This window comes from Oryza glaberrima, chromosome 12 (assembly GCF_000147395.1).
Source record: "Oryza glaberrima chromosome 12, OglaRS2, whole genome shotgun sequence".
Classification (NCBI taxonomy): domain Eukaryota; kingdom Viridiplantae; phylum Streptophyta; class Magnoliopsida; order Poales; family Poaceae; genus Oryza; species Oryza glaberrima.
The window spans coordinates 19,941,237-19,951,824 of NC_068337.1; positions in this window are offsets into that span (position 1 = coordinate 19,941,237).

The following is a 10,588-nucleotide window of genomic DNA, read 5'->3' on the forward strand; positions in this document are numbered from 1 at the left end:
CTTACTCTCATTGTATTTTTTTTTACAAATTACCCCTTGAACCTTTTAATGCTAAAAAGATCAAATATAAATGGATAGCCACATAAAAAATTAGATTAATATGAATATTCCATATAGCAACACATTAATACATCTTCTTTAATCCGTAACAAAGCACCGGCATTTAGCTTGTATATGTATACATGCCCACACACACCCATTTATTCATAGATAGGTTGTTAATGAATGTTGCTCTATCCGTTTTTAAATATATGGTGTTGACTTTTATCGTGGTAACATTTGATTATTCACAATGTGAAAACATTTAGTGCATGATAACAGTCATATTCAAAGTACATTTAACAATAATAAAATAAGTGACAATAAAATGAATAAATTATACTTTTATGTTTCTCTTAATAAAACAATTGGTCAAAACCATATCTTAAATGCAAACGGCATCATATATTTAAAAACATAAGCAATATACCTATATCATTTTTAAGAAAAAACTTTATATTATTGGCGTCTAACAGACCACATATCACTAGTAGAAATGCTTCTTGAAATCTTAAGCTCTCCAAATAAACCAGTGTTGATGTCTATAATTTCTCCCTCCGTAAAAAATCAACTTCTAAGAACGAATCTAAATAAGTATTTGTATATACGTTCGTTCTAAGAAGTTGACTTTTTTTAGACGGAGGGTGTACTCTTTATAATACCACCACTTACCAGCAACTATACTTCGCTTAAAAGCTTGAGGTGTTTTGCAGAAGAATAGTTCAAAATTCAAAACTTTTGCTCTTGTCCGTTCTATTGGCGCATGTCCACTTCATCTAGGCTGCAACCTACAAAATAGGAAGAAGAGGCGAAGCTGCAGCCTGCAGAAAATGGAGAGAACGATTTACGTCGATTACCGACTACGACGGCGGTGATGATCTGGCCGGCCTTGTGATTGACTTTGGATTTTGGATTACTGTATGTGTCGTCTCGTGGGCTTGATTTGTTCCTCGTTCAGTCCCCTAATTTGAAGTTGAAGTTGACAAATCGCACTCACAGCGCTCAAACCAACCATGCACGTACGCAAGCAAGTGTTCATATCCAACCGCACTTTTGTCGTCAAACTTTTAGATTATCTGGTAGTTGTATGAGAGCAATAATATGTTTTTGCCGAAATTTTGATAATTTAATTATTTTAGAAAACTTATTTAAAAAATAGACAGCTTATTTCAAAAATAAATCATGACCTCAACGTTATCGGTATTGATGCTAAGGTCCAACGGCTTAGCGCCAACGATCATGGCACTAAGCATTGCCACCTTCGCGGGGCTGGGTGCAAGGTTAGATAGGGTCAGCACCATATGTGTGTATATATATACCCCTTTATTCAGTATGATAGGTTGTTTAAGAAGAATACTCCCCGTCCGTTTTTAAAGTTGATTTTTATACGTGGTGTTTGGTCATTCATATTATAAAAAGTTGTAGTGCAAGATATAAGTTGCATTTAAAGTGCCTTTAACAATTACTCCCTCCGTTTCAAAATGTTTGACACTGTTGACTTTTTACCATATGTTTGACCGTTTGTCTTATTCAAAAACTTTTGTGAAATATGTAAAATTATATGCCTACATAAGAATGTATTTAATAATAAATCAAATGATAGGAAAATAATTAATAATTACTTAAAATTTTTGAATAAGACGAACGGTCAAACATGTTTAAAAAAATCAACGGCGTCAAACATTTTGAAACGGAGGGAGTATTAAAAAGTAATAATAAAATAAATAAATGATACTTATATACTTTTTTAATATGGCAAGGGTCAAAGTTATCTAAAAATTAATAATACTGTATATTTAAAAGCAGTAGTATATATCTATATATCTTTTTTAAGAAAAAAAAATTGGTGCTAATGGTGCCTAAGAAACCATATAATATGCATCGTACAAATGCTTCTCAAAATCTCTAGCTTCTCGATCAAATAAAACCAATATTGATGTCCAGAACTGTTCTTTATTAATAATCCATGTGTGCTAACCAAATAATTCACCTGAAAAGGTTGAGATGTTTTACTCTAGGCCTTGTTTAGATCCAAAAAAAATTGGCCAAAATATAGGGTATTAAATGGGGAAAAAAACCAATTACACAGTTTGCATGTAAATTGCAAGACGAATCTTTTGAGTCTAATTACGTCAAATCATTTGATAATATGATGCTACGGTAAACATTTTCTAATGACAGATTAATTAGGCTTAAATTATTCATCTCACAGTTTACAGGCGGAATCTGTAATTTATTTTGTTATTAGTCTACATTTAATACTTCAAATGTGTGTCCGTATACTTCAAAAAATTTACACCTAAAGAACTAATCACACCCCCTACACTAGTTAGAACTTCGAAAGTTTTGGTCTTGTCCGTTCAATTGATGCATATCCACTTCATCTTAGGATGCAGAGCATAGGAAGAAGAGGCGAAGCTGCAACCTGCAGAAAGTGCATGCAGAGAACGATTTATACGTCGACTACCGACTACGACGACGGTGACGATCTTGCCGGCTTATGTTTTGACTTTGGATTTTGGAGATTAGTGTATTGTCGTCGGCTTGATTTGTTCCTCGTTTTAATTAGTCCCTTAATTTGAAGTTGAAGTTGACAAAATCGAATTCACAGCGCTCATAGCAACAACCACGTTTACTGAAGAAAGTGTTCATATGTATGTGCAATTCTGTCGTCAAACTTTTAGATCATCTTATACTTGTCTTTGTATAGTTGTATGAGAGAATTGGGAGAGATGATGTGTCTTTGGGCGTTCTCGTACTAGAATTTTGATAGTGGTAGAAACAATTAATTCCATTTTTAGGCCTTCTTCTTCCAAAGACTTTTTATAGCCTCGGATTTGTCTCATCTCATGATCCGGATAGTTTCCTAATCTGAAGTCTATAATATGTGCAAATTAGGCTTGGATTTTCGTAATTTCAAGTTCTTAAGTACCCTAAATGAGTGTTCCAATATTAGTGCAACACTTGTTGAAGTGTCACTTCTTTATTTTGTGTAGCATTCTCATCTCTTTTCTTTTCTTTTTCTTTCTTTCTTTTTTTTTTGGAAAAACTCTTAGCTCTTCTGGGTAAGATCAATTACTCAGCATAATATACTCATGCTGGGAATTTTCCCAGAAGAATCTAAGTGTGAGTATTAGTTTATCTGTGAAGGGGGATCCATCTTATTATATATCTATCCAGAATTTTCATGGAAGATTCTGTTAACTGTAAACTGTCATGGAGGTGAGCAGGGCAGTTGATGAGATCTCTGTCGCCTGCTGATTGAGTGAAGTGTCCGGCAGGAACCTCTGAACTTTCCTGAATGGTTCACAAGCATACTAGTTGTTGTATACTCCCTCCGTCCCATAATAGTGGACGTTTTTAACTTTGTACTTTCAACGTTTGATCATTCGTTTTATTTGAAAAATTAGTGCAAATATAAAAAAAAAAGATAAGTCATATATAAAGTACTTTTGATAATAAAGCAATTGACAAACAAAATAAATAATAATTCCAAAATTTTTTTGAATAAGACAAATGATCAAAAATTATAAACAAAAAATCAAAAAGACAAGTAATATGGGACGGAGGTAGTAGTTCTTATAGCAGCTTAAAAGTCAACGTCATGCATGCTATACCTTTGTTGGAAAAAATAACAGTTAACTATTAGCGTATGATTAAGAAAATTAGTCAGCAACGAATAATTAATGAAGTTAATTATTTAATATTAAAAAATGCTTCCCCGCAAAAAAAAATATATTAAAAAAATGCTCCCTCCATTTCACAATACAAGTGATAGAGACTTGCATTGTGAAACGGAGAAAGTAGATTAATATAGTTTTCTAAAGGAACTTTCCTAAGGATTTTTTTTTAAAAAAAAAAGAACACATCGTTTAGCATATCAGAAAACATGCGCAGAAAACAAGGGAGTTTTCCCCTTCTCAGAATAAACACAGTCTGCGTTCGGCATAAGCTGGACGAGAGGAAAGGTACCTTATTTTTAGCACACTTCCCGAACGGTCAAATTATGTGTTTTAATATGAAAGTTTTTTAAAAAAATCATATTACTCTATTTTTCAAACTAGGAAGGTAGCTCGCACACATGCGCGTGCACCCTATTTAATGTACGTAAAATTTTATTATGAATGTCCATGTGTGGGTGACTTTGTCTTAAAATATTATTTTACTGTATCTAAATAAAAATTGAACTTATTTAATGTGCTTTGAATGCTGGTTATAATTTCTTCTGATTACCCTTGCAGCAGTTAAATTCTAAACTAAAATTACTCGAGACCTTACACTTCTCAATTTATGAGAAAATATTATGTCGAAACAATATATGTAGTTCCTATGAGAAAATTTTGGGTATTTTGACTTCCTAGAGAGATATCTTACCCCCTAAACATTTGCTCAAAATGTCCAATTTTTTTTGTTAGATGCTATTTGAAGTTTTACATATTTTCATTCCATTAGCGTTGCTAAAAGTGTGAATATTTCTATTTAGAATGGGTTTTAAAACCATTTTTTTTAAAAAAGATACATTTTGTTTGTTTTCATGTCTATTTTTTAAAGAAATTTGGAGAATTCCACTCTATGAAGCATCTTTGAAATTATTTGATCTCTACAATTTGGGTTGAAAACATAAGTGGGTTAAGCCTACAAACTTGACATGGGGTAAAGTCTTCTCTTCTAAATTATCTCACTTCAATAGAGTAAAAAATATTAAAATAGAGATCATGTAATAAATACACATTTCTAGATTGTTCTACACTAAATGTTAGGAATTTAGAATGTAGCGTAGCAACTTCTACCAAAAAGAAATAAATGAACATGATTTTTAATTCCTATATGGAAGTGACTCATTATATTGGTAAGGTTACCTCATCATTGTTTCACTGCTAAGATTCTTTGTTGCAACCCACATGCTTGTTCTATCAATATGATGTTCAACTGAGCATGTTTTTATTTTCATTATGTTATCTATTAAAAATAACGCTAGATGGGGTACACATTATGACTAAAAATTTAAAGTTTTTCTCTAATTTATTAGTGACTTCATAGATCATATATATAATTTAGATGCTATGATCATCTAAAGATTATTTATTTATCTCCTAAATCGATCATTTATAGATAAAAAGCTCCAAGATCAAATTGTATAGGCAAAATAGCCCCCATATACATGTTGAGAGAAATTAATTAAGTTGGTAGAAAGTTGTTAGGTGTCTAACGGGATATAACTAATGGGTGTACCAGCTTTATTAAAAATTAATATATGTGGGATATTCCGATTTTCAATGACGAATTTTGGTATCTTTTTATTCAGTGGTGGCCTCAAGATGGATGTGGGTTTGGAATATAATTTTTATGTTGGCATTTAAATATAGTCAATATGAATATCAAAGTATTGATTTCACTAAAAATATAATAGTTCAAACAGATCATAAAGATCATAAGTTGAATATATGATTTGAAAAGTTATAATTATTTTATTTATATTGTTCCTATAAGTTCTAGTAAGAGGAGAAAGAGAAGAACACGGACAGTGGGATACCTGGCTAGACCTTATATGTGGAGGGTTCATTTGTGTTTTTTTCTCCATAAAGATAATTTTAATTTTAATTATCATAAATAAAGATTAAAATAAGAGAAAAGGAACAACACACAACGCACGGGGATAGAGAGGGAGGGAGGGGGTGTTTTTTAGTAAAAAAAATGATTGATCTGACAACATAAGATAATGTGTTTGATGTTTAAGTCGAAACCAATGGTCGGATGTTTTGTTTTTCCTCTCATAATTTTGTACGATTTTTTTAACTTAAGAGAGACCCCTAATGGTTTAGAAATATTTATAGGATATTTAATGTACTTTTAAGTCTTTAACATTGCAGGGGCAGGGAGGAAGGAAATGAGGTTTGGGAGATTTTTAAAATAAAAATCTAAAAACAACCTAAATGATATGTCCATCGATTTAAGTCGAAACCAATAGTTGGATGTTTTGTTCTTAAATTTTTATTATTTTCTCTAATTTAGAAGTGTCACTGGCTGGTTTACAAACATTTGTAAGATGGTTAATATGCTTTAACGCCGCATGAGAGCGTGGAGGGAGGCTTGGGATGTTTTTTTAAAAAAAAAAGATATCTAACAACTTAAAATAATGTAAATCGATTGTCCAATGTTTTATTTTTTTAAAAGATTTTCTCGAATTTAAGAATGCTATATACTTCCTCCGTCCCATAAAAACTCAAATTAGAATATGATATGACACATCGAAGAACAACGAATCTAGACATGTGTTTGAAAATATTTGTATGATGTTGAATGAACTAAGGAGAGAATATATGAAGAGTTGGCTAGATCTAATAGGTTGATGGGCTTTTTAGGCCCATGAAAAAGTATTTAATTTTAATTGTTATGGGGATTAAAAAAAAAGAGAGAGGAACGGTGGTTTGGAGGGATCGTACGTACGTGCGAATAAAGACTGACGTCCGGACTTTGGACAGAGATTTTTTTTGTCCTGTGAAGATAAATCTAACGATCAAAATTAAAGCCCCACCAATTTAAATGAAAATCAATGGTTAGATTTTTACTATTTTATTAGAGTGACACATGGCGACTCCAGAGTGTTTATAGGATGCCACATGGCAGCCTAGAAGCGTTTGTAGGAAGTTTAATGGACTTTTAGTATATAATAGATTTGAAATAATTAATACTAAATTAATCATATCTAATGGTTCACCTTACTTTGTGTATCATCTCAATCGGCTTCTCTCAAACAATCAAACACTTTATTAAGAAAGTGGGGAATGACAACTGGCAGTTGCCTCAAATATGACACCGGCTCTTGTACATTAATGAACACTCGAAGCTATATATCAATCACACTTTCGATATACGATGAGTTGTATGTGAATGGATTAGAAAACTGGAGTGGCTCAAAGTGACACATAAGATAAGTTTACCTAGTCTAAAGTGAAAAATGTTTGGTAAAGGATGGTTCAAATGGAAAATTTTTCTGTTTATAAATATAAATGTGTGTGTTTTTATTTGGTGCAGAGTCTAAAAAGTTCTACTTCAATCGTTTAAAAAAAAAAGATAAATGAGTCGTACCGTGAAGCCATTCGCTCTAACCCTACGTCAACTAGTCAACCCTAGTGGTCTTTATTAGGGGAAACAAATCAAAGATCGATCCATAAAAAAATATGGATCTTGGCATTTTGCTTCGTACTCCTACTACTGTTGTTTCACCGTGAAGCATACGATATGAGGAGAGAAAAAGTCTGCATATACCGGAGTAGTTTGGCAAGGAGAGTGCAAACACTTCTCTATAAAAAGAAAAAAAACTAGTAACTGTTTAGATTGAAGGATTTGATCCTCTGCTTCACAAGAAGAGGGGATGTGGATCCTCTGCTGTATCAATGTAAAGGATGCGACTAGACAGCTAGTGATAGCTGTATTGTCTAAACCAGCTACCACTTCATATATGAGAGACCCTATTCATCTATGCTTCAAATAATTTTTTTTTTAAACTACTTATCCGATCTACGATCCGATTACACCGTTGTATTCGTAACAATTAAATCTTTATAACAAGATCTCACATGATTATATTTTAATGAAAAAATATAAATTACTTTTATAATATATCTAAATTACTTTTAGATTTTACTAAATTACTTCTTAGATATATAAAAGTAAATTCAATAAAACCTAAAAGCAATTTGCATATATTATAGAAGTAACTTATAACAAAAGAAAAGTAACTTTAATGCATGTCTTTTTTCATTGGACGTGATTACACAGCTAGTGGTAGCTGGTTTGTACTCCATCTAGTCTCTCCTTTGAACTTGAAAAATGTAATAGTATGTATCCTTTTTTAATCTCTTTAATAACTTATATCTTTTAAAAAAGGTACACTGCTGGGCAAATGCCTGGTAGTATTCATTTCAAAAAAAAATTATATCTTTTAGATCACATATTACTTCTAATGTCGTGATAAAGTTACTTCCGTTTTGTTTTAAGTTACTTTTATAATATATGTAAATTACTTTTAAACTTTATTGAATTTACTTTTATATGACTAAGAAGTAATTTAGTCATATCTAAAAGTAACTTATATATATATATGATAAAAGTAACTTACGTCTATAATAAAAGTAATTTATAAATATAAATATTTTTTCATCGTAATATAATCATGTAAGATCTTGTTGTGAAGATTTAATTGTAACGAACACAATGGTGTAATCAGATTATAGATCGGATAAGTAATTTGAGAGAGAACTTTATTTAAAGAGGAAAAAGACATACATGTCTATTGAGAAATAAGGCACACACTATGTCAATCCTTCTTGTTGCGCCATTAGAGCGCGGCCACGTGGATGGACAACAGGCGCGATCGGATGGCTAAGAGGCGCGTCGCATGATACGACTAAAGCGAGAAGCCTCTCAGTCTAAGTTTAGATTTTACCTATAGTGTAATATGGTACTCCCAGATATGGTTCCTATGTTTTGGGACAAAGTGAATACTCTGTATTTGGGACTTCGAACTTTAGTAGGGCTGTGTTTAGTTCAGCGTAAAGTTTAGATTTTGATTGAAATTGGAGATGATGTGACTGAAAAGTTGTGTATGTATGACAGGTTGATGTAATGGAAAAGAACTGAAGTTTGAATCCAAACTTTGGATCTAAACACAGCCTAGGCTAAGCTAGTGAGATGAGTTGAACCATGTGAGGTGCCCACCGCAGGCAATGAGGTGGAAAACATGGAGGTACACGAAATACCGCACCCAGACCATGAGCAACGCCGACGCGATCTCCGACGAGCTCGACCGGTAGATCGAGCGCTTGCCCGTCTCCCTCGCCATGGCGATCTCCCCCGCGATCACCCACCCCAGCAGCACGGCGGCGCCGGCGTCCATTGCCCAGAACGCGCCGGCGATGACCGTGGCGAACGTGCCAACGTCTCCGGCGCCGGCCGTGGCGGCCGAGGCCTTGACGAGGCCGAACAGCACGAGCGCCACCGGCGCCAGCAGCGCGCACCACGCCGCCGCCGGGTTGCGCTGGAGCACGCCGTCGATGGTGGGGTAGGGGTCCATGTGATTCTCCGGCACGTACAGGAGGCACATCGGCAGCGCGAAGATGCACAGGGCGGCGGCAATGGCGGCGGCGGCCGAGGAGAGGGCACCGACCGCCGCGCCGCCGGCGACCGCGCATGCGGCGGACAGGGCGGCCGCGAAGCGGACGGCGTCGCGCCTGGCGGCCGCGGCGGTGGCGGGGACGTCGAACACGAGGGGGAACGCGATCTCCGGCGTCTGCCCCACCGCGTCCATGAAGCTGGCGTACTGGTCCACCCTCGAGAACGCCACCGCCGTGTACCCGCCGTTCGTGAGGCACCACCACAGCGCCGCGGCGGCGGAGACGTTCGCGGCCCAGGCGAGCGCGGCGGCGAGCGCGACGTCGTCGGCGAGCACGGGCACGGCCAGGACGGCGGCGAGGAGCGCGGCGGGGGCGGCGACGGCGCACGCGAGCATCGGGTACGGCGTCTGGTGGAGGCCGCGCGGCGCGCGGAGGAACGCGAGCGCGTAGACGGAGAAGGGGAGCATGAAGAGGAGCGCGCCGTGGCCGAGCGCGAAGGCCAGCGCCGCCGGCGCCGCGGCGGCGGCATGGTAGGACACCGCGGCGGCGAACGGCGCGTAGGCGGCGGACACGGCCATGGCGACGTCCGCCGCCTTCCTGAATATGAACACCTTCTTCTTCTTCGCCATGTGTGATGCGCTAGTAGCCGCTTAATTTCTCTCTCTTTCAAATCAAATCAATCGAATTATATAAATCAAATTGGTTTGATTTATATGGAAGAGATCGATTTGGGGGAGGGGGGTCGTCAATTATATGGACTCATCAGAATCGGTTCTTGTTTCTCAAGAAGAGAATTGGTTCTGGTTTAAGTAAAAGTAAAACTCGATTCCTGTACGTACAAAATTTTGACAACCCGTTATATTTCACAGTCCTAATCATATCTAGCGTACAAAATCTCTATTTGGATGTAATCCTTAGGTTGGCTGTGCCATCATTTTGTTAAAACTGCGGGGTTTATGTACCTATTTGTACTTTGTTTGGCCGTGTGCATTCATCTTATGATGCAGAGGCCGGGCGCTGCCCATTATCTAAAAAAAATTTAGGCGTAGACATATCTCAATTCAAATAGGGTTGCTGAATTGTTTTGCTTAGATTTGTGTGAAATTAGAGCCAAGCTGTGTCAGGTTTTGGGCAACTTCGGTCCCTGATGCCGTAAGTTGGTTAGTTGGGATTCTGCCTCGGTCCTAAGTTAATGGTAATTTGCTGTGATTAGTTAAGCTATGGCTATAAGCCGTATAAATATGAACCAAGCAAACAAAAACTAATTTAGGGTTAAAACTTTTATATCTTTACTATTTGTGGTTTAAAAGCCAACGCTACAAATAAACTACAATAAAATAATTCTAAATTAACTCTAAAATTGTGTTTCTAAATTTAAATTCTGGTTCCAACTGATAAGCCTACAAGTAAAGAATGAGAATGTTTTACTACTC